The sequence below is a fragment of the Grammomys surdaster genome, unplaced genomic scaffold, assembly GCF_004785775.1.
Source record: "Grammomys surdaster isolate TR1022 unplaced genomic scaffold, NIH_TR_1.0 278, whole genome shotgun sequence".
NCBI lineage: Eukaryota > Metazoa > Chordata > Mammalia > Rodentia > Muridae > Grammomys > Grammomys surdaster.
The window spans coordinates 4,225,442-4,249,301 of record NW_021604719.1 but is presented as its reverse complement, the minus strand read 5'-3'; the positions used below and the strand labels follow the sequence as shown (position 1 = coordinate 4,249,301).

Genomic DNA, 23,860 nt, shown 5'->3' with positions numbered 1-23,860 from the left:
CTCTCTCTCTCTCTCTCTCTCTCTCTCTCTCTCTCTCTCTCTCTCTCGTGTGTCTGTGTGTGTGATACAGTATATATTTGTGTGTGCACACGTGTGTGGAAGCCAGAAGTTGATGTTGGGCTTCTTCTTCTATCTCTACCTTAACTTTTGAGACAGAGTCTCCCAATGAACCTGAAGCTCACTGATTAGGCTAGACAACCCAGCCAGAGAACTCCAGGAATCTATCTCTGCCTTTCCAGCACTAGGATGACAGACATCATGCCTGCCTTTTCCTGTGAGTGCTGAGGATTCGAATACAGGTCCCCATGTTTGCCCAGCAAGTACTTTCCTAAGTGAGCCAGTGCAGCAGCCCTCAGCATTTGATTTGTGTTGGTAAGGAGCACTATGACATGAAAATATTCTAAAATTAGATCGAAGTGAAACTGCACAACTCTGCAAATAAATCCAAACAATTGAGCTGACTGCATACACAGTGAATTTTATGGTTCATAATTTATATCTCAGCCCAGGAACCTAATGCAGAAAATACAGCTCAGTGGTAGAGCATTTATTTGTTAAGGATGCATGAAGCTATGATTTTAACCATCACTGCTACAAAAAATAAGATAGATTATTAATAACTGAGAAGATAAAGGCCCCAAAGTGTAGTATTAGTTTTTTAAAATAAATCCCGGCATGGGGCTACTATCCACCTCAATGATTTATGTTTCTGAATGAAAGACACACACAACCATTATATTTTAATATGCCTTAAGCCGCACAGTAGCTGAGCAACTGCCTAACCTCCATGCTGTTAGCATCTACCTCCCACTGATAATTCTGAGTTACCACTTACAAATGTCTGTGTTCCATCTACTAGCTACTCTAGACCCAGTTGAGCACCCCTCTGGGCCCAGATCTCTTGATCCCTTTACATGGCACCTCTGCTTCTCTCTCCTTTACATACCTCAGGCACAGTGTCTCCTTTCCTTCTCAAGGTTCCAAGCCTGGGAATCCTAAGTCCCGCCTCTGTCTCTCCTCCCCAGCTATTGGCTGCTGGCATCTTTATTTACCAATCAGAATTAGCTGGGGGCAGGTTCCCAGAAGCTAGGTGCAGACCTTCTGCTAATTGTTTTGGGGGAGCCAATTAGCATTAGAATACAAGCAGCTGCACCAAAGAGGGCGGTCTGGTTATACAATGCATGCAGAAGTTGTATAGACAGTCCATAAATATTGCATCATTTACCTCTTGGCCAGCATATTATCAGCCATTTCCCCATAGCTTTCCAAATGGAATGTTTGCTAACTTTAGTCGTCAAAAAGAAGCAAAAAACTACACGCCATTAGATGTGGTGTTGTTATTTGCTTTCTCTAAGGCAGGTTCTGTAGCCCAAGCTTTCCTGGAATGTACTATGCAGTCCCGACTGGATTCAAACACAAGCAGAGGTGAAATTGTCCCTTCCTTCTGAGTGCTAGGATTACAGGTATGTGCTGTCATGCCCAGCTTACCCTAAGCCTTTAGTCAGGATGTTTTAAAGTAAGATAAAAATTTCCATGTGTGTTAGGGCCTTTGACATTATCTTCTCTGTGAAATACCTGTGTATATCCTTTGCTTGGGTCCCGTTGCTTTCTGGTTAATCTGTTCATATTTACTAGTAGCAGTGGATAGCTTTAGTTAAATGTTGGCTACATTAGCCATGGTCTCTTTGTGATATAAGTTGTAAATATTTTTCTCAGTATAGATTATGACTTTTCTTATGGTCTTTTTTTATGTAGGTAGTTTTTATTTGCATATAGTAGACTTTATCTGTTTTCATTTCTCCTCCTCTACTTCTTCTTCTCCTCCTCTTCCTCCTCTTCTTCCTCCTCCTCCTCTTCCTCCTCCTCTCCCCCGCCGGGGGGGGTGTCCCGGCCCCGGGTGTTTTTTTATGTTGTTAGTTTTTTTTTTTTTTTTTGGTTTTTCCAGACAGGGTTTCTCTGTGTAGCTCTGGCTGTCCTGGAACTCACTCTGTAGACCAGGCTGGCCTCGAACTCAGAAATCTGCCTGCCTCTGCCTCCCAAGTGCTGGGATTAAAGGTGTGCGCCACTACTGCCCGGCTCCCTATCCTCTTTTTATTTTCTGGAATGACTCATCCCATGTGAGGATTATCCAGAAAGCAGAAAATACTCTCATGTTTCTTCTAACAACTTTGTGACTTTGTTATTTCCATAAACTCACATGAGATTTACTGGATATGTGCCAGAAGATAATACTTTTTTCACTGAATATTCTAAGATTCTTTTGTGCTAAGATCTCTTCCCACTAATTTAAGAGTCCCCACTATTATCAGGTAAGTGTTTGAAGGCCTATTTTGGGTCTGCTTCTGAACTCCATATCTCTTCTACTAACCTGTCAATGTATTCCAGCTCTCACACTGTGACAATCAGTGTCTTTAAGGTAAGCTTCAGTATCTGAGAAAGCCAATCTTTCCTATAACTGTTCATTTTAATAATTCTACTCTTTTTACTATGGCTTGTGAATGCTATTAATCTAAATTCAGTAATATTAAAATATGCTGATATTGCTACAAGAATCCTCATAATCATGAGCTGGAGATTGGCTAAGTGGTTAAGAGCTCCAGTACCTATGATAGGAACTAACAACCATCTGTGACTCCAGTCTCTGGGATCCAGTACCCTCTTCTGGCCTCTGCAGACACTGTACACACATGGTGCACAGACATACACACAGGCAAACCACCCATACAGTAAAATACAATCTAAAAAATTAAATTAGAAAGATGTTAGATAGAGGCAGGCTTAGTGGTGGTTTCCTTTAATCCCAGCACTCAGGAAGCAGAGGCAGGAGGATCTCTGTGAGTTTAAGGCCAGCCTGGCCTACACAGTGAGTTCCATACATCAGAGCCTGGCAGTGTACTTTAGACGTACCTTGTCTCTTTAATCAGTACCACATTTCAATAAAACAGGAGGGCCAATATTCCTTATATAAATAAGGAACCCATTGTGATGGATGAAAAGAGACATAGCTGGGAAAAGGACTGGGGGTTGGAGCCCTGGGGCCCTGGATTCAACAGTGCTAGACTTCTATGCTAGCACCACACAGTCTAATGCTTAGTAAAGTGCTGAACCTTTGAAAGTGGCAGCTTCCTTTGTAAAGGGGAGAATAGAAAAATACCTTTGAGTGACATGTCTGCTTCTTCCCCAATTGCTATCCCACCCATTGTTACAGCAGCAAATTCCAAGCCCTGATACTCTCAGTTGACCTTGTAGCAACACAAGACTTAGTCCTGGCCACTGGAGCCAAGAGAAGGGAATGTTTCTTTTACAGTGAGAATTAGTAAGGAGAGATTCGAGGAATCGCTTACCTTACATAACCCGCTCTGACACCTGATACTATGGATCTGAAAGGAATATGTCCTCAACATTGAGGGTGGCTTCAGAGAGACAGGATTGACTGAGCTGAGTACATCACAAAATTATGAAATGGTAAATTTTCTTTATTTTTTTAAACCACTTTTAATTGGACATTGATTTACTACTCTAGAGGCAACAAATGTTTCTGAGTTCTAAGTTAAACTTAGGGAGCATTTAGTAAGGTACTAGCAAACAGAAAGTGCCTAATAATAAGTTACTGTCATCTTCATTGACATCATCTGTGCATAATTTGTTAGTTTGTAGCATTTTGTCATTAGTAAGGTATGGATGTTTTCTTTCTTTTTTAAAATAATCACTTTTCAGACTGGATAGATAATCCAGGAATTCAAAGTGCTTGCAGTTCTTGTAGAGGGCCAAAACTTGGACCAGAATCCACATCAGAAGACTCATAAATGCTTGTAATTTTAGCTCTGAAGACCTCTTCTGTCGACCCTGGGCACCAGCACATATGTGGTAAACATATGTAAAAATAAGTTCCAATAAAATAAAATAATCACTTCTAAATTTAGCAAATCAAAACACTTAAGTACAGTCACAGTCCATACACTGTTAAGGGGATGTTAGGGTCAAAGCCTGGGTCCCAACAGCCCTAAGGAGCTACATTCCAGCACTCATCCTTGACAGGCCGACTACAGAGACAAGCGGTCATGAAATGAGAAGAGAGATTGATCCAATGTTGCAAACTAGGAAGAGGAATAAATAAAGCGGTCCAGTGACCCTGACACTAGGTCACTTTTAGGGTCTTATCATGAGGTTTAGGTCTCAACAGATAGAAAGAGGTTGGCATAATCAAGCCGTCCTGGTCAGAGTGTACTCCTGGCTATCACTAACCCACCACTGTCTCCTCTCTAATCTCTCCTCGTTGCCAGTGTGAAATCTCTATTCAGGAGACTCTAGTTGGCACCAGGCATAGCTTTTTCTTTCTCCCAGCATGAGATTCCTGGGAAAATTCCAATTCCACAGGGACCATTGTTTCAATAGTCTGATAGCTGAAGGGAGGGGTCACTGTCTCTTTAGAATATCTCCATTCTTATCAGAAAAGTTAAAGTGTATGTGATAGCTCTAACAGGGCCTGGGAGATGATGCAACAGGTAAAGGTGCTTGCAAAGCAAGCCTGACAAGCTGCGGTCAGGCTGCAGAACCCACAGGAAAGGCAGAAGGAGCAAACTGAGTCAACAGAGTTGTACTTCACACACACACACACACACACACACACACACACACACACACACAAACAACTGCAGAAGATTTGTAATGGAACTGAAATTTTCTGATTGTCTAGTGGTAGGGGTTTGAATACAAAGTGTTGCCTCAAAGCTGATGTGCTGAAGGGTTGGTACCCTGCATAGCATTTTCAGAGACGGGGCTATGGGGAAGTCACTGGGTTGTGAGGGCTCTAATTTCATCAATGGATCAACCCATTAATGGATTCATAGCTGAATTGGCCATAGGATAGTGACAGAAATTTTAAGAAGGAAGGGGCCTGATTGGAGGCAGTATGCCACAGTGTGTGTGGGACATTAGTCTTGCTTGTCAACTTGATGGGATTTAGAATTACCATGGAAACAAACCTCTGGCCATACCTGTAAGAAAGTTTCTAGATTAGGTTACTTGAGGTAAGAAGACACATCTTAAGTAAACGTGGTTTCACACCACGGGGTGAGATCCTAGACTGAGCAAAAAGAAGAAGCAAGCTGAACAGCATTTCTATTGGTGTCTGCTTCCTGAATGTGGACTCAAGATACACAGCTGCCTGATGTGTCTACACTCATGGCGTCTCCCACACAATGGGTTGTCATGCTTTTGCAGGTCATATTTAATCCCTCGTTCCTGTCTTCACCTCCTGGTCACCAGAAGGGGAGTTATTTTCCTCTCTCACATGTTGCTGCCATGACCTATTGCCTGGCCTTGAAACAACCTGAACAAAGGACTAAGTACTAAATCTTTAAAACCATAAGTCAAAATAAATCTTTGTTGTGGTTGTTGTTTCAAGACTGGGTCTCATCATAAGGAGAATTCATTATCTCAGATCAGGCTGGCCTTGAACTCACAGAGTCTATCTACCTCTGCCTCCCCAATGCTAGGATTAAAGGCATGTGCTATTGTGCCCGGCTTCATAGATTTTTAACTTCCTCTAAGTTTTTTTCTCTAGCATCTTGTCACAGTCACAGAAAGCTAACACACCTAGTGGCATTGGAGTCATTATACTTCTCATGCTTAATAATGACACTGGTAAAATCACATTTACTCTTTGGCCAGCAGCATATACAATTATGTTTGGCACATGCTGCTTGATGGTAGGAAGCATCCATGCTATGGATTTGTATGCACTATACTTCACTGTACATTCTGTGATGTTTGTACAGTTGAACCCAAAATGGTTTGTTTCCTGGAATGTATCTCTAACATTAACAATGCGTGACTGGGATATAGAAGCCAAAGAGTCAATGCTGCTTGACTCTCCAGAAGCATTAGATATGCCATATAACAAAAGCTTGCTAGCATAAGGATCCATGGAGAGTTGAGCTGCTGGATCGGGCACGCAGTTTGTAGAATGAATTCACATCCACTGAAGTTATTCAAGCTTTTCTATTTCTATTAAAAGATTATGGGCATCTTACATGAAAAATACTCAGTCTTTGACATTACAATAATATAAAACTGGCCATTAAGAATATGCTCATAGCCAGGCAGTGCTGGTGCATGCCTTTAATCCTAGCACTCAAAAGGCAAAGGTAGATGGATCTCTGAGTTCAAGGTCAGTCTGGTCTTTAGTGAGTTCCAGACCACAGCTACACAGAGAAACCCTGTCTCAAAAAAAAAAAAAAAAAGAATATGCTTATAATGGCACAAAATTAATTTATAACTCATTGCCAAGAAGGAAAACACAGCATCTCGCTCTTGCTCCTCTTACTCCCTTGCCTGCAGATCCCCTCTGCCCCTTGCCCCTCCCCTTTTCCTTCCCCCTCTCTCCACCTGGTCATGGCCATCCTCCACTTCTCTCTCTCTCTCTCTCTCTCTGCCTCTGCCTCTACTACCCTTCTGTCTCCCCTCTCCATGGCCTGAATAAACTCTATTCTATGCTATTAAAAAAAGAAAGAAAGAAAAAAAGAAAACACAGCATCTCAGAGAAAGGCCATTAGAAAGACCCTACTACAGGTTTAGATGGATCTAAGGTGGTTTAATCTAGACCACCCTAGGGTTTATTCCAGATCACCTAGTTTGATCCAGATTGGAAGCTGTAAGATAGCACAGACAGTTGTTCTATGCTTGGGTGGCTCAGTAAATATTATCTATAGGGAGGAGAGACTAGAAAAAGAATACATTTGCAATTAGCTAATGAGTGCCAGACAGTCATTTTGGCCAAGAAAGAGTCTGTTTGATATTTTGTGTAAAGTACACAGACTTTTCTAGTGTACTTAAACAAAGTTATGCAAAAGCCTGATTTCCTCTCTCTTTTTATTTTCATGGTCTTATAATCTTGTGTAATGTTGATATTCTCTGAGATAGTTTATATCTAATAGAACACTACAGTTAGTGCAAGGTGAGATGAATACTGTCCTCTTTTCCCTCTAATCAATGCAAACTATTCCAATACTACAAGGCAAAATCCCATTGATCCCCACTTAAAGCATTCAACTACTTTTCTAGTCCAAAGTCCCAAAGTCTTCCACATTCCTTTGACAAATAGCAGGCTCAGTTCTGTCACAACAATACCCCAGCTTCTGGTACCAAATTCCTAGTCACTGTTCCTTGACATGAAGAGAAACCATGACCAAGGCAACTCTTATAAAAGAAAGCATTAAACTGAGGGCTTGCTTACAGTTTCAGAGATTTAGTCAGTCATTATCATAATGGGAGAACATGGCAGCCAGCAGATGCTAGAGCAGTAGATGCACAAGCAGGGTGGGGGGAGGAACAAGGAGAGAGGGAGGGAGAGAAAGAGGTAGGGAGAGAGGGAAAGAGATAGGCAAAGAAAGAGAGAGAGAGAGAGAGAGAGAGTGAGAGAAAGAGAAAGAGAGACAGACAGACAGACAGACAGACACAGACAGACAGGCAGACAGACAGATAGATATTAGACCTGGCATAAGCTTTTCAAACCTCAGAGCCTACCCCCAGTGACACATTTCTTCCTAACTCTTCCAACCCTTTCATATAGTGGCACGCCCTGGTAACTAAGTATGCAATTATATGACCCTATGCAGGCCACTCTTATTCTCTTATTCTAACCACCACAAAGATCTTGGATTGAAAGCATCTAACCCTACAACCTTGAATTTAAAGTCTTCAATATGAAGCCTCCAGCTTAAGTTGAAGTCCTCACACTGTGGTTTTTTTTTTTTTTACATTATTTACAGATGTGTTGTTTAAAAATATAATGTAAAAACAAAAACAAATAAACTTCAATAGGGTACTGGTAAGTATAGAGGGAAGAAAACTCTTGCTTCCTTGATAGCTGACTTGATTTGGTTGCAAAAACAATTTTCTTCATTTGGAAAATCTACACAAACATCCACATTCTAAAATTATTTTTTCTTTCCTGTAAGAGGCATGAGTGATCTCCATGTTCAGGGTAGAATCTCCTATTGTTATTTTTTCCCTTTCTTTTGTGACAGGAAATTACTTGTAATTAATTTTTTCCTCTTCTGGATCATATTCTACTAATTCTCATTCCTTTGTTAATAATTTATAATATAATTTAACTTAAATTCTTATTAATATATGCAATTCAGAAGCAACCTGCTAGGACACACTCCCAGGATGAATGCCAAGATATGTAGAGCTTCAAAACTCAAGGTTGTTGGTCCAGTGGCATGTCTTATTGCCTGTATGACAATAGGGGAGGTGGATCTTGGGAAATCTCATGACTCTGTGGATCTCAGAATGCTTATTCACAAGAGGTAAGTGTGGGAAGACTATTACTGTGGTGCTCAAACATTATTCCATGTAAAAATGACTAACGGGGCATGTTAGAACAGTGATTAATAAGTCACACCCTCATGGATGCTGACTCTCTAGGGCTCAGGAATTTGCCTTTCTAAGTTCCCAAGTGCTGCTGAGACAGCTAGATTAGTAACCACACTTTATGAACCATTATTTAATGGAAAAGGAATTCTTTCAATTTCTATGTGTTGAACCCACCCAAGGTGTGCTATATTATCTGATCCTTGAACACTCTGGTGTCAGTCTTTGGTGGCTCTACAGTTATTTTGCAGGCCCTCTCGGTCCTAGCAGGACTCACCTTGGCCTTCTTCCTTCACTGCTGTCCCCATCTCCTCCTCTTGCACCCACCACCCAGCTCTGCTATCACGTAACTTCCTCATGAAATTAAGCATCTGTAAAACTCAAAACTTGTGTTAAGTTTCATTGCTATAATGAGTAAAATAAATAATAATTTTCCTCAGAGATTAATGGGAAATAGAAATGGCTTATTTGACTGAATTTGAAGGCAGGGTTATGTAGTGTTAGTGGCTGAATCGTAACAAACAATGGCACAATAAGCCATTGACAACTTGATTAGTAACTGACTTCACTCAGACTAAGGCTTATTTATTTTTTTTAGCATAGTCAATCAACACTTAGGACTGTATTTGTTTTCCCTTGCTATGTAGAGCTCCAGAGCAATGGTGCTACAGAATGCTCCTTTACAACAAGGATTTGCATCAACCAAACTTAGTGGACTATAATGATGCCCATTTATTCTACAGTTCTGTTGGTTCACGTTTGGCACAGCAGGACTGGGTCCCTTGCTTGGAGTTTCAGAAGACTCAGGTCAAGTGTCAGCTGGCTGCATTCTTCTCTAACGGTACCACTGAGGAAGAATCTGTTTCTAGCCATCTATGGCAATCTCATCTATGCCATTCCTTGACATAGAATTTAGTCTATGTCAAGATAAAGAACTTAGTTCTTCGTGTATAGAGGCAGACCCACCTCTCCTTGATGTCAGTTGGACACCAATATCTACTCCTCAAGGCTAGTCTTTCTTATAGGCCTTCTTCCAACATAGTAGCGACAGAGTCTTTTGATGCCAGTAGAACTTCCTTCAAGATCACTTCCTCTCAGGCTTCCACTGATTTCTGCTGCCATCAGAGCAATCTCCTTTCTAAGACCCATTTAATTAGACAAGACAGAACTGACTAATCTTACTTTTGACTTAGAACAATAGCATGTTCACAGATTATAGTTGCACTTGAAAGGGGGATAACTGTATAAGGTCCCAGAGTTACTGGGGCAATTTTGACTGCTACGGTTTGCTCCTAGGCCCCAATGATCCACATATGTCCACATGTAAAATATGTATTTCACTCTAAAAGATTCACAGAAGTCTCTTCCTGTCATGGCATCACTTCAAAGAAATCTTATCTAAATATCATTAGCTTAGAAATGCAAAACACCATCTGTATCAGGTCCAGATTCGGTCCCTGGGAGTAATTAATTCCTGACAGATTTCCTCACTATTCATAGACTTGTAAACTTGAAAAGATAAGCTACTTGCCTCATACTTTTGACATACCATAATGAAAGAGGCATTGGATAAGTGACAGGCATTTCAGTTACACACACACACACACACACACACACACACACACACACAAGGTTATTGGACTGAAGATAAGGCTCAGTGGTTAAGAGCACTAGCTGTTCTTCCAGAGTCTGTTCAATTCCCAGCACTCACATGGCAGTTCACAACTGTCTGTAACTCCAGCTTCAGGGAATCTGACACCTTCACACAGACATACGTGTAGGCAAAACACCAATGCACTTAAAATAAAATAATAAATAATAATAGTAAAAAAAGCAAGTTTATATGGGGCTGGAGAGATGGCTTAACGGTTAAGAGGACCCAGATTTGATTCTCAGCACCCACATAGTGGTGCAGATATGTATATAAACTCCAATTCCAGGGATCCAATGCCTTCTTGGGCCTCTGAAAATACCAGACACATAAGTGGTACAAAAATAAACATGCAGGCAGAATACATATAAAGTAACTAAATTAAAACACACACACACACACACACATACACACACACACACCAAGGTTAGGGATAAGTCTAGTGTAAGATGTGTGTATCCAGCTTGGCCAGCTCCATTAGGCTTAAAAGATTGAAACTCTTGACTCTGCTTCATTCATTGGGCTCTTGGCCTTTCCCATAGAGGTATATGATCTGCCTTTGGGAATGGTCTTAGAGGGGTATGTTCAATGTGCAGCCCACATTTGATATATCATTAGTATCCATAGCACACACACATAGAAATGCATGATCCAGTGGCAAAGCATAATATAAATCAATGTTTATACAGTCGGTGAAATAGCACCTCATTTTTAAAAGCATGATAATGTTAACCACCATATGCCACATTATGAATAAGTCTCTTGTTTTTTTTTCCCCCAACAGTGATTTCATATCCTTAAGTGATGACTCCCTGAGTTTTGGAACATTTAATGGTGATGATGATCTAATAGATAATTATATCAATGAACAAGTATGAGGAAAATAAGAGAACTAAAAAAATACCTAAAATAAATGTTTTAAACAATGCCTATTGGCATTTCTTTAAATCAAGGTTTCTCTAGAATAATCAATCTCATTAACAAGAAAAAAAATCTATAGAAATCTCAATTGCATTAGTCAGTCAGTTTCTAACAAGAGGAATAAGAGATTCCCCAAGACCTAATCAAGGTACAAAGTCCAGCCTGTAAGAGTCATTAGGAAGATTTTTAGACGTTCAGTCTTGGAGAGTGCATTATGCAAGGCTATCTGGAGTGGGGCCTGTGGGAAAGGTCCTGAGCAGACTGGAGAAGGCTGACATGGATGACATGGAGTGGATGCCTTTAATGAACTGTAGCAGATGGACAACCAAAGCCTAGGACAAGCTTCTGAGTCTGGCTCCCACTCAGAGTCAGCCTTTCAGATTTCGAAGCAGAGGGAGCAGAGGGTTAAAGTTGTTGGGACAGCAAGCCAGATAGAACCTTGGCAGTAGAACAGTAAATTGGCCAGACCAGGATAATAGCAAGAAGAGGACAAGGGAGAAATTACAGGATAATCTGGACATTTTGTTCTTCACACATTAAAACAATTATTCTGGCCTGCTGTCAGCACACAGTGTTTTCTGGGGCATTTGTGAATGGCAGTCATGGGTTTGTGCTGACATGGTCACCATTTCTTGTTCAGACTTGCTTGTGAGCAAGGGCAAAGATTACAGTGGGCTATTGTTACACTTACTATTGTCCTGTACAGGGTTATGTATAAATCTGGTGTGTGGAAGAAGACACACGCCGGGCAGTGGTGGCGCACGCCTTTAATCCCAGCACTTGGGAGGCAGAGGTAGGCAGATTTCTGAGTTCAAGAGTTCGAGGCTAGCCTGGTCTACAGAGTGATTTCCAGGACAGCCAGAACTACTCAGAGAGACCCTGTTTCGAAAAACCAAAAAAAAAAAAAAAAGACACCCCCACACACACATTTAGCAGGCATAAATTTCAACAAATAAATTAACATAATAAAATAGTTTGCCTATTGATGTCTGTTGTCCACAGTGGCCTTGGGGACCATGCAGACAGAAATTTACTGAACCTTTTGTAAGCCATAGACCTGTGTTTACACAGAATAAAAATGCTGGATTCTGGTCTTACTAGTTAATTAGATGGATAGGACATATTGAGTCCCTACTGTGTGTTTTATAAATGTTATCTCACGTAGTTTTCAAGGCAGTCTTTGGCAATTGGAAATTCTGTCCTCACCTTAAGGTTGAGGAAGTGGGGTGCCTGAGAGATGCTGTCTTCCTGAGAACAATTACTAGGAAAGCTTGCTTCTCTCTGTAGCACTCTGTAATTTCTCGTGACTTATGTATTGAAGTGAGTTTGCTGGCTGGAGAGGTAGCTCAGCTGGTAGACTATTACTTGCCCAGCATGTATGAACCTTTGGGTTTGATCCTCAGCATATCACAAGTCAGTAATGGTGGCATGCTCCTGTAATTCCAACACAGAGGAGGTAGAAACAAGAGGATGAGAAGTCCAAGGTCATTCTCTGCTAGATAGCAAGTTGGAGACCAGGAGACTCTGTTTCAACAACATAAATTAAGATAACAAAATAGTTTGGCTAATGATGTCTGATGTCCACGATAGCCTTGGGGACCATGCAGAAAGAAGTTGTCTGAATTTTTTGTAGGCAATAGACCTTGTTGATCTGAGTTTCTGCATGTATGGCTTATCATACATCCCTGTATGGTTTATCATCTAACTTGATACACTATGTAAACTATAAAAATGGAGCTGGAACAGGATTAGACACAGACGGGCAGTTTCGGTCATCATGGTTATTACCACTGCATCAAATGCTGCTGATGGAAACAATCGAATCTGAAGACTGTTGACAGGAAGTTGTAAATGGCAAAAGCAGGGCATCACCATTTTGCTTTCAAAGGACACCGATGGAAAGGAGCATAACTGTAGATAGTAGAGGATCCACTGGGGTCTCTGGGTCTCAGCTGAAATCTTCCCATACAAAGGTAAGACTTACAAACTCTTTTACCAAAGAAGGCCCTGATTTCTCTATCAAGCCCTGTACATGACCCCAAGAGCAATAATAAGAGTAATAATCAGCCTTGTTTTAGGCAAAGTTACACTTCCATTGATCTATTTATCCCTCTAGAAGAAAGCTCCAACACTTAGGCTTGTCTTTCTCTCTTCCCTATGTATGGCAGCAGGGCACTGCCTAAAGTATTCTACTTATCCAATGTATCTGTATCTATCATTTCAAGAGACCAGACTTTTTTTGTTCAGACTCCATCTTAGAGAACTTGACCTAAGGTTGAACTTGAGATAACTAACAGGTCGGTACCTAGCACCAGTTTCCAGGTTACCATCCAACAAAACCTGCATCTAGCACCGGTTTTCAGGTTATTCCCCAGCAAATCTGCACCTCCAGGTTACAAGTCTACCCCTGACACTTCACTTCCTAACAACTACCAATAGGAGCAAAGCAGAACTTAAGTTTATGGTTTGGCTTCCAGTGCCAGCCAATTATGTTAAAGGACATAATGCCCCCCTGATCAAATGTGTGTCTGCCTAGATAGCCCCTTCTTGTCTCTATAAATGCTTGCCTAAAACTGGGCTTGGGACTGCACCCTCCTGTTCTACTGCATTAGAGACGGTGGTGTGGCCCCAGCTTGAGCTTAAATAAAGAGACCCTGGTGTGATTACATCAAAATTCACTCCTTGGTGGTCTTTGGGGTTCATGAACGCTTCCTGGCACAATAATTTCAATCAGAATAGTAGCAGCTTCATGCTTTGCTGAGGAAGAGTAGGTGGGGATTTCACACTGTGGTAACAGAGGAACCCAGGCTAGTGATTTTACTAAAACAAACACAGCCTGAGAACTGCTGTTTATTCTAGTATCAAGATGAAGACCTGTAGCAGGCAGGGCTCGTCTAGTCAAGACAAACAGGCCCCACTGCCACACCTGCTATATACACACATACACTGGATTAGTAGGGTGTGTACATTATGGGTTTTGTCTAGATTTTATTTTTGAGAGGGAGATATAATAATGGCAAATTACATTTTTTTAACCTCTCTGATCAAAGGCAAATTTTGAGATCTCTAAAAGCCCTGTGAACTGGTGACTACAGAGCCCATGGCTTAACCAGGCAGGTTCCAGCACTGTGTCTGCTCACTCCGGGTGAAGTCGGAAGTTGGTGACTGCCACTGAGGACAGCAGAAGTCAGGTCTATCCTGCCCTGTCACTCAGACTCAGGTGAATTCCTGAGATGTTTCATGGCCTGCCTGCTCAAACTCTCTGCCCTCAATTCCCATTGCTTCCTGGTGCATAGTACACTATCCAGCCATAACATCTTTCAGCTCTGGGGCTTTCATTTTTGTTGTGGTTATTTGTTCTTTTCTGTTTGTTTAAGTCATACAAATATGTGCATATGTATTATGTTGTGTATGTATATGCTCTTGTGTGTGTGTGTATGATTATATCATGAGTGTGTTATGTGGTTCCTGTACATGTTCACTTGTGCATGTATACATATGCATTATATGGTGAATGTACATGTTCTTTTGAATATGTGCATGCATGTATTATGTGGTACATATACATGTTTATATATGTGTACATGTACGTGTTATGTAGTGTATGTACATGCTCTTTTGTGTGTGTTTACACTATGTATGTGCTATGTGGTGTATATACATGTTCATGTGTATGTGTGTGTATACATGTTCATGTGCACACATGTATAGCCCAGAATGATCTCAAACTTACTGTGTATCCAAGGACAGCCTTGAGGACCTAATCTTCCTGAGTCCATTTCCCAGTGTTGGAATGTGTGGTTACAGATGTGTGCTAACACCCATGCTGAGACTTCTTTAAATTCTTAATAGCCAGCTCCTCTCTCTCCTTGTAGCATTTTTCCTGCTTCTTCATATCCCTTCTTTGTTGGTGAAAACATCCACTTCAGCTTCAGCTTCTGCTTAGTCATCACTGTCTCCTCTTTGCCCAACCCACATGCAACGCTTCAAATGCTCCAGTAGAACATGTACAACATGATCTTGCTCATATACACTGGATTCCTAGGCTCCTCACTGCGAGATACACAGAGTCTGCAAACAATATCTATTGACAGAATGAAGTTGGGTATGGTAGCACAAGGTGGTAATCACAGCTGCTCAGGAGGCTGAGGCAAAAGGATGAAAAGTTCGTGGCCTACCTAGAAAAACAGAATAAGGTTTGAGTTTAGTCTGGGCAACTTGGATCCTGCCTTAAATTTATGTGAAAGGAGGATTGGGATCATAGTAGTAGAATACTTGTCTGCTGTGTGCAAGGTATGGAGTTCAACCCTTAACACTACACACTGCATACTACACACACACACACACACACACACACACACACACACACACACGAATGGCTGATTGAATGAGTGAGTGAACAGCCGGATGGATGGATTCATGGATACAAGTTGCCCACCAGTGATCAATCATAGGGCTATTTTTATTGGAACTCAAAAGGCAAGAGGTATTTCTGATCTTTAAGTTAGCAGTCTAGAGGATATGGAAAACAGACTATTTAGAATAGCAACAGTAATAAACAGGTTCCCAATAACCTGATTGTACCAAGTCCAAGTAGGATGCTTGCACAGCAACCCTCATCTTCAAAGACACACCCTGTTCTTGCTCCTGAGGATGTAATCCAGGCTTCTCAAAGGGAGACCCTTAGAACTATATATTAGATCGTCATAATGTCAATCTTCAGATGGCTCCTTGAGGGGCTGCACAAAGAACTATACTCAAAGACTGACTCTCCAAACAGGAATTGTGACCTGAGACTGGATTGGAAGTATGAATGGCTACTCTGGGCAGGAAACAAGGCCAAGACTTGGCATGAAGCCCCCTTACTAACCGCGTAGCAGAGAACAATGTCCGTGGGGGCCACTCTTATCAAGAGACACAATGGCTTCAGTCAGGAAACAATGGGCAAGGGATTTCCCGATCAGAAAGGTTGGGAGCTCAAAGATGTGCTTTCATGCCTGGGTTCAGCAGGGAACTCCAGAGGGAGTTTCCTACTATTAGGGTTGAGGTCAGGCCAGAGGTAACAATAAGGTATTTGTAGAAGTTAGGTCCTGGTTCTTCCTCCCAGCCCCTTGTTCCCCAAATAAGACTCAGACTCAAAATATATTTACAAATACCTTGGCCATATAGCTAGGCTCTTCTCTGACTAGATCATATCTAAAAATAACCCATTTATTTTAATTTACCTTCTGCCACATAGCTGTTACCTGTGCTCAGGTACCATGCACCCATGTCTTTACATCTTCCTGGCTCAATCTCCCACCTGGCTCTATCCCAGAATTCTTTTTCCTCCTGGGACTCCCACCTCTGTTTCCTACCTAAGCCATAGGCCATAGGCTTTTTAATTGATAGGTAATGTAACCATACAGTACACAAGATATTCTTTCTACAGGTATTGTTGCAACAACAGGAGAAAGAAGCCAGAAGCAGGTAGCACGGGGGGAGGGGGGGCAGGGGTAAAGAAAGAGACCCTGTTGAAGTCTTAAGAGTTGTTAACAGCAAAGCATGCTGGGTCTGTGTAGGAAGAACCTAAGATGGAGTGGGAGGCATAGAGTCAGTGAATACAAATCTCTAGATCAATGGTTCTCAATCTGTGGGTCATGACCCTTTTGGGGGTTGGGGGAGGTTAAATGACCCTTTCACATGGGTCACCTAAGACCATCTGTATATCAAATGTTTACATTACAATTCATAATGGTACATTACAATTACAGTTATGAAGTAGCAATGACAATCATTTTGTGGTTGAGGTCAGCACAACATGAGGTACTGTATTAAATGTCACAGCACTAGGAAGATTGAGAATCACTGTTTCAGATGCTCAGGAAGTCAGAGGGATTGGGGATGCATTAGAGCTGATCCTGGGTTAGAATAACCTCACAGAATTCCACAGCAGGGATGTAGGAGATTGCACTGAGAGGATGGATGGAAGGATAATCCTAGAGCTGTGAGCACCTAGGGCCCTGAAGTAGTTCTGCAATCTGGAGTAGTCATCATGCAGAGGGCACGTCACCAATAATGATTCATCCCAACCATATGGTGGGAAGAGGGCTTTCAAGCTGAGTATATGAGGAAACAGCTAGGGGCTCCTCTGTGGGCATTCTATTAGTGATATGTGAGAACACCGCTCTGGGGTTTTTGGTTGTTTTTTTTGTTTTGTTTTGTTTTGTTTTGTTTTGTTTTGTGGGGGGTTGCTTTTCTACTTTGCTTGCCTTTGCTTTTTGCAGTGCTCCAGATGGTACCCAGGCCTTTGCCCATGTTAGGTATGTGTTCTTTCACTGAGCATATCTTCAGTCTGGGTAAGCAATTTCAAAGTTGAATATAGTATAAGTTAAATTTACATGGTACATTGATCTAGAAGGCTCTGAAAGAAGCACTAAAGGCTCATTCAAACATTTAGGGACTGGCAACAAGGCCTTTGCAGCAAACATTCTTCCCAGGGACTGTACAGGCCTAGAAGTGTCTAAGACTTAGGCAGGGAGGCAGTCAGTGTTAGTCTTCTGTCTAAACTCCAGCCCCACAGTTACCCAACAGCCAGGTAGCCCTGGCCCACTATAAAAGGGGCTGCTTGCAACCTCCTCTCTCTCTTACTTTCTTATTATCTTGCTCTCTCTTGCTCTCTTGATCTCTCTGTCTCCTGACCGCTTCCCTTCCCCCTCTCTCCACATGCTCATGGCTGGCCTCTACTTCTCTACTGTCTCTCTCCGTATCTCTGCCTCTCTCTGCCTCTACTACCCTCTTAACTCCCTTCCCCATACCCTAAATAAACTCTATTCTATACTATACCGTCATGTGGCTGGTCCCTCAGGGGGAAGAAATGCGTCAGCATGGGCCCTCAGAGACATCCCCTTCCCCATACCTCACTACACACACCCACAGTACATATCCTATATCTCTTTATCATTATATATAGAGAGCAGTCAGTATTCACTCGCTCCTCTAGTAGGACCTGATAGACTACTGGGTTATAAATGATCGGACTCTTTTCTATCAGTCTGTTTGCAACTGATAGTAACCTGGCCCCATCTGACATCCATCTGGCTGGTGATAGAAAACACATGATCAGAGTACCACAGATAGGGCGTCTCATCAGGCCATAAGCCAATAAACTCACTGTCTTGAGTCACTGTTCTGTTGCTGTGAACAGACACCACGACCAAGGCAATGCTTATAAGAAAGGATTGATTTGAGAGCTTGCTTACAGTTTCAGAGGCTTGGTCCACTATCATAATAGTGGGGAGTGTGAGGCAGGCTAGGCAGGCATGGCAGGCAGGTACTGGAGAAGTACTTGAGAGCTACATCCTGATCCACAGGCAGAGAGAGTGAGACTGGGCTTTTGAAACCTCAAAGCCCACCCGCAGTGACACACCTCCTCCTACAGGGCCACACCACCTATTCCTCCTAATCTTATCAAACAGTTACACTCTCCAGTGAGGAAGCATTCAAAATTATGAGCTGACAGGGTACATTCTTATTCAAACCACCACACTCACTCACAGGCCATTTCACAACATTGGTGGTAACCTTGTGTCTCTGAGGACTGAATAAAGAACTCTATAGCAGGCCTAGATTTCCTTCTCTTCTGATACTAACTTAATAAGAAAGAATCATGACTGACACCCACAGTAACTGGCCAGAGGACCAGGACTAACATAAGTGAAGTCTCTTGCTTGGAAAAGCAGAGATAGTGATCTTATATGGGCCACAGCCTCAAACTTAGAGTCATTTCTAGAATTTATTGAAAATGCATACTTTAACTAGTTTTATTTTATTAAAATAATAAAACTACTAAAAGCACATATTCAGAACTAGTGAGTCTGAATTTCCAGGAAGCAGCAACGCACGCAGAGAGAGAAAGGCCAAGTCTCCGACAGAAGTGGCATTTTCAGTTTATTAGGACTTGGTCAAACAACGGAAATATGTTTATGAGGAGTTTGCAAGAGGCGTGGTCAGTCAGACTGCATAGCATAGCAAATGAGATATGAGTAATAGCTACTCAGGACAATTCCGGGTTCTCTCTTGTCTTGTCTAGAATGGAGCTGAGGCTATGGAATTACTGGTAAGGTTGGGGATAGCAGCCAAGGTCATCAACACCCAGAAATCTTTCCCAGCAGTTCTCGGTGTACTGGCAGGAGTCAGAGACTGATAGCAAGTAGCCTTTTATCTGGGCGTGGCTCTGGCTGACTCTCTCCATAGACTTCTGCTCCTCCCTGCTTCACTGGGCAACTCCTTTAAGCTATAAAGAGTCACAAAATCAGATCCCCAGTCCTCAAGTGTGTCGTCAGCCTTCTGAAGAAACTTGAGATCCTACAGCAGAGAGGCTGGTCAAGTTGGGACGGGCTAGGCTGAAGATGAAGGTGATTCTGAAGATATTTTAGATTCTTTCTCAGTGCTACCATCTAGGGGGCTAGAGTCGGGGCTCTGAGGCCCTCTGTAAATAAGACACCAAAGGGAAGAAACGTATGTTCATACAGATACAAGATCTACCCCATGATAATGAGAAAATGATAGCACCATACCAAAGACAGTCAGAGCCAAGAGAAATTGTCAGAATTTGGTGAGCAACCTGTTACCTGCTTATCTTATGTCATCTAGGGAATGAGAAACAAAACCCAAAATATAAAAGGAGAACCCAGAATTCTCACTTTCAAAAGAATTCTGCCCTGAATATTTCTATAATTTTTTAAGGTAATTTGGGGTTTATGAGTTATTTAACCAGACTGCACTCCTAAAAACTACAAGGAAGCAGCGGCATAGAGAGAACCTGAATCCCGGAATTCCAGTTAGGCTGAAGGGAGAAGAAATAGGTCATTAGGATCTGCTTGAGGGAGGGGAGCCAGGACATTGGTGCATTCAGAAATGCCACTGCATGGAGAGGAAGAAGAAACGGAGACAGAGCTGTCCCATGGACTCCCATGCACTCTGCTTTCAAACTGTATTTCTTTACCTCTCCTCCTGCCTTTCAGCTGGGCCTGTTCCTGCTGGTTAAGGTTCAGCTTAACCCTCAGCTCTTCCCAGACTTGCCTCAGTGTGGTTAGAAGTTTTCTCCTTTGGGCTCTCACTGCTATTTCTGTACATATTTACTACTGCTGCTGCTACTACTGCTACTACTACTGACAGTGTCTCAGAGAGTAGCTCTGGATGTCCTGAACTTACTATGTAGACCAGGTTGACCTTGAACCCACAGAGATTCTATTGCTTCTGCCTCCCAGTCCTGAGATTAAAGGAGTGAGCCACTGCTTGGCTTGCATCCATTTGTTTACAGCTAGAAAAAGCCCCCAGTCAGTTTACACACACACACACACACACACACACACACACACACACACATATTTCTTCTCCTCTCCCCAAAACTGTGGATCAAAGTCAGGGCTTCATGTATGCTAGATAACTGTTCTTGTTGTGTTTTATAAGAAGATAGGGAGAGAGAGAATAGGTTTGGTGGATGTGCAGTCAGGTTTGGGGGAAGGAGGTGCCTCAGCAGGGCCCATGCTGAGTCATCCCTTCCCCCTGAGGGATAGCCACACATTGGTTTAGTATAGAATACTATTCAGGGCAAGAGGAGGCATAAGGAGGCATGGGAGGGGAGTTGAGCAGAGAAAGCAGAGAAGGGCAGAGAGAGAGAGAGAGAGAGAGAGGAAGAGGAGGAAGAAGAAGGAGGAAGAAGGAGGAGGAGGAGGAAGAGGAAGAGGAGGAGAAGAAGGAGGAGGAGGGAGGAGAGGAGAAGGGAAGAGGAGTGGAGGCTTGCCATGAGTACCTGGAGAGGGAGGGGGAGGGGAATGGGGAAAGAAGGAGAGCAGCAGAGGACAGAGCTAGAGCAAGAAGGCAAGAGAGAGAGGAGGGGCCAAGCAGCTCCTTTCTATAGTGAGTCAGGCACACCTGGCTGTTGCCAGGTAACAGTGGGGTGGAGCCTAGACAAAATGCTAACAGTTCTAGCTCTAAACTCATCCTCAGCCTTCCAACAAGCAATTTTTTGAAATCAGGAAAGTAGGCCCCTTTTATGCTTTTCTAAATTGGCCTGTTGCCCAGTTAGTTAGTAAGAACTAGAGATATTTGCCGGGCGGTCGTGGCGCACACCTTTAAACCCAGCACTTGGGAGGCAGAGGCAGGCAGATTTCTGAGTTCGAGGCCGGCCTGGTCTACAGAGTGAGTTCCGGGGCAGCCATGACTGCACAGAGAAACCCTGTCTCGGAAAAAAAACAAAAAAAGAACTAGAGATATTTTTGATTCATTCTGTCCTTTCCTCAAATTATTAACAAAGTTTACTCTCATTAACAAAGTTTACTGATACTGTGCAGGTTGCTTCATTAAGGCTGTGGTTCAAACAAAAGCTGTTGGAGATCCAAAAAAATTGAAAATTCTCAGAACAATGTAAAATAATACTACCAATTATAGATCACATAGACAAAAAAAAAAAAAATCAAAAGGATGGCCAGGTAAATTTGAGAAACTTTGTTGCACCATTTTGCATATACTGTGCCAGTAAGGATTAGGTAACATCTCCTTGTGGTGTGGCACACTGACCTAACACTCTCCGAAGTAGTATGAATACCCATTTCCTGCCATTTATAACATATCTTGTTGAAAGCAACTATTTGGGTGTCATTTAACAAGACAATTTGTTACCCAGCTAATAGATACTTTCTCAATTCGGCTCAATACTTTCAATTGATAATGAATTGTCAAAGTTTCTTGAGGTTCTTGCCTTCCAGAGTAATATAACCTTTTATGATTCTTATGAGTAAAAGGGTATGTCTGACTTTTTTATGAACTGGGAAAGATGAAGCGATTGAAAGAGTTGGGGAATGAACTGGCAAGATGTCGTAAGTCCATTAGCACACAGGTTTTAGGAAAAAGTATAGACATAAAGTGAAGGTTCAGAAACCACAGTTGGCCTTAAAACTAAGAGTCTACCTATCTCTCAAGAATCCTATGGAGGGGCTAGAGAGTTTGCTCAGTGGTTAAGAGCACTTGTTCTTTTGAAGGACTGGGGTTCGAGTCCCAACACTCGCATGGAGGCTCACTACTACCTCAGGCACCAAGCATGCATGTGGTGCATAGTCATACATGCAGGCAAAGCACTCATATGAATAAAATAAATCTAAAATAAAGTTAACAACAACAACAAAAAGAATTTTATAGAGGCCGAGTGATGGTGGCTCATGACTTTAATACCAGCACTTAAGAGGCAAAGAGGCAGAGAGGCAGAATCTGTGAGTTTGAGGCCAGCCTGGTCTACAGAGTGAGTTCAAGACTGAGAGACACCCCCCCCTCCACATCCCCATACCCCCCCCACTATATATTGTCAGGTCTCCCCCAAAAAAACCCAAGACAAGCCTTACTCAGTACCTGTAGCTCCTTCCAGGACTTCTCATCCCACCCCACCCTGACCTAAACCTCTCCAGCCCAGGGGCTGGGCTTATCTTCCCCCAGCTTCTGATTCCTATATATAACTCAGTTATTTGGCCACATGCTCTCTGGGCGCTCTCTCTCTCTCTCTCTCTCTCTCTCTCTCTTCCCTCTAGGTCTCTCTCCTCTCCCCCTCCCTCCCTCTCTCTCCACCAACCTGTTTCTAGTGGCTCCGTTCAGTCTGGAACCTTCCAGATGCCTCTGGCTGTGCTCTCCCTCATATTGACAGTAAAGTCGCTTTCCCCAACCATACATAGAAGCGATCATGTCCTTATTTTCATTCATGTACATGTGTTAAAAATGTCAAAAAGGTAAACAAAAAAAGTGTAAAAGCATGAGAAATGTTTAGAATGGCAAAGGAAAAAAGCAAAGTGTACATCTGTATGAAAATCGTGATTGATCATGTGAAGGCACATAATCTTCTGGATAACACAGGTGACTATGTAAAAACTACGTTCACCATTTTTTTTTAAAAGATGTTTTTCGTTTTGCATAGTTTCTTGCGATGAAGTTTATGTTGATGATGAAGTTCAGTCTATCTACTCTGGTATTTTCTCTTTCCCGTTGGTGCTAAGGAATCATGTGGGTTTAAGGTCTGGCCAAATAGTGTTGAAGAGGTTGAAGATTTGTTTTCAAACCTGTTTTCTTTCTTTTCTTTTCTTTTTTTCTTTTTGGTTTTTTCGAGACAGAGTTTCTCTGTGTAGCCCTGGCTGTCCTGGAACTCACTCTGTAGACCAGGCTGGTCTCGAACTCAGAAATCCGCCTGCCTCTACCTCCCAAGTGCTGGGATTAAAGACGTGCGCCACCACCGCCCGGCCTTTTTAGCTTTCTTTCATTTTTTAGTTTTGATCATTTAATTTTTATTGACCTAATTGGTTTTCGCCAGTTTGGCAAGCTCCAAAACTAGTTTCCTTTTTCGGAAATGTTCGTCTGGAGTGTCTGTTTGGACAAACTCAGTCTACCCTCATCCATAGAAGGACAGAAGGAATGAGTGCGAGGTTGTTCTGGTGAGGGATAGTAAGATTGGGCGCTCCCGACCCGAGCTCCGAGATCACCCGAGAGCGCAGAGGGGAAACGGGAAAAGACTGAGTGCGCGAGATTCCCACAATTTCTCAGTCAGCCAGTCTTACCTAGAAGGTAGAAGACCTGACCCTTCCCCTACCCGTAGCACGCAGGCGCGTCCTCCTCTCCCGCCTTCGTCTCCATCCAGGATGCCCCGCCTCTCCCGCAGCACGCAGGCGCATTCTCCTTGGCGCTCTCTGGGTTCCCCAGCTTTTCAGGATGCCCCGCCCCCCAATACCACGCAGGCGCGTCTTTTGGGTAGCCCTCTTAGGCTCCACCCCTCCCAAGGAGCTCCGCCCTTTCCGTAGCACGCAGGCGCATTTTCCAAGGCGCTCTCTCATGCCCCCGCCTCCTCCTACGGAGCCCCGCCTCTCCCTTAGTACGCAGGCGCATTCTTCT

The 23,860-nt window shown here is 42.7% G+C and overlaps 1 long non-coding RNA gene across 1 annotated transcript in view; it reads right to left on the bottom strand.

Annotated features, from left to right (window-relative positions):
• LOC114629119 overlaps positions 1-23,626 on the bottom strand; it is a 25,067-nt gene extending 1,441 nt beyond the window's left edge. Inside the window, exon 1 of the long non-coding RNA XR_003712601.1 lies at positions 23,530-23,626. This is a non-coding gene — a long non-coding RNA (uncharacterized LOC114629119). The remainder of the gene's footprint in view (positions 1-23,529) is intronic.
• Positions 23,627-23,860: the final 234 nt, after the last annotated feature.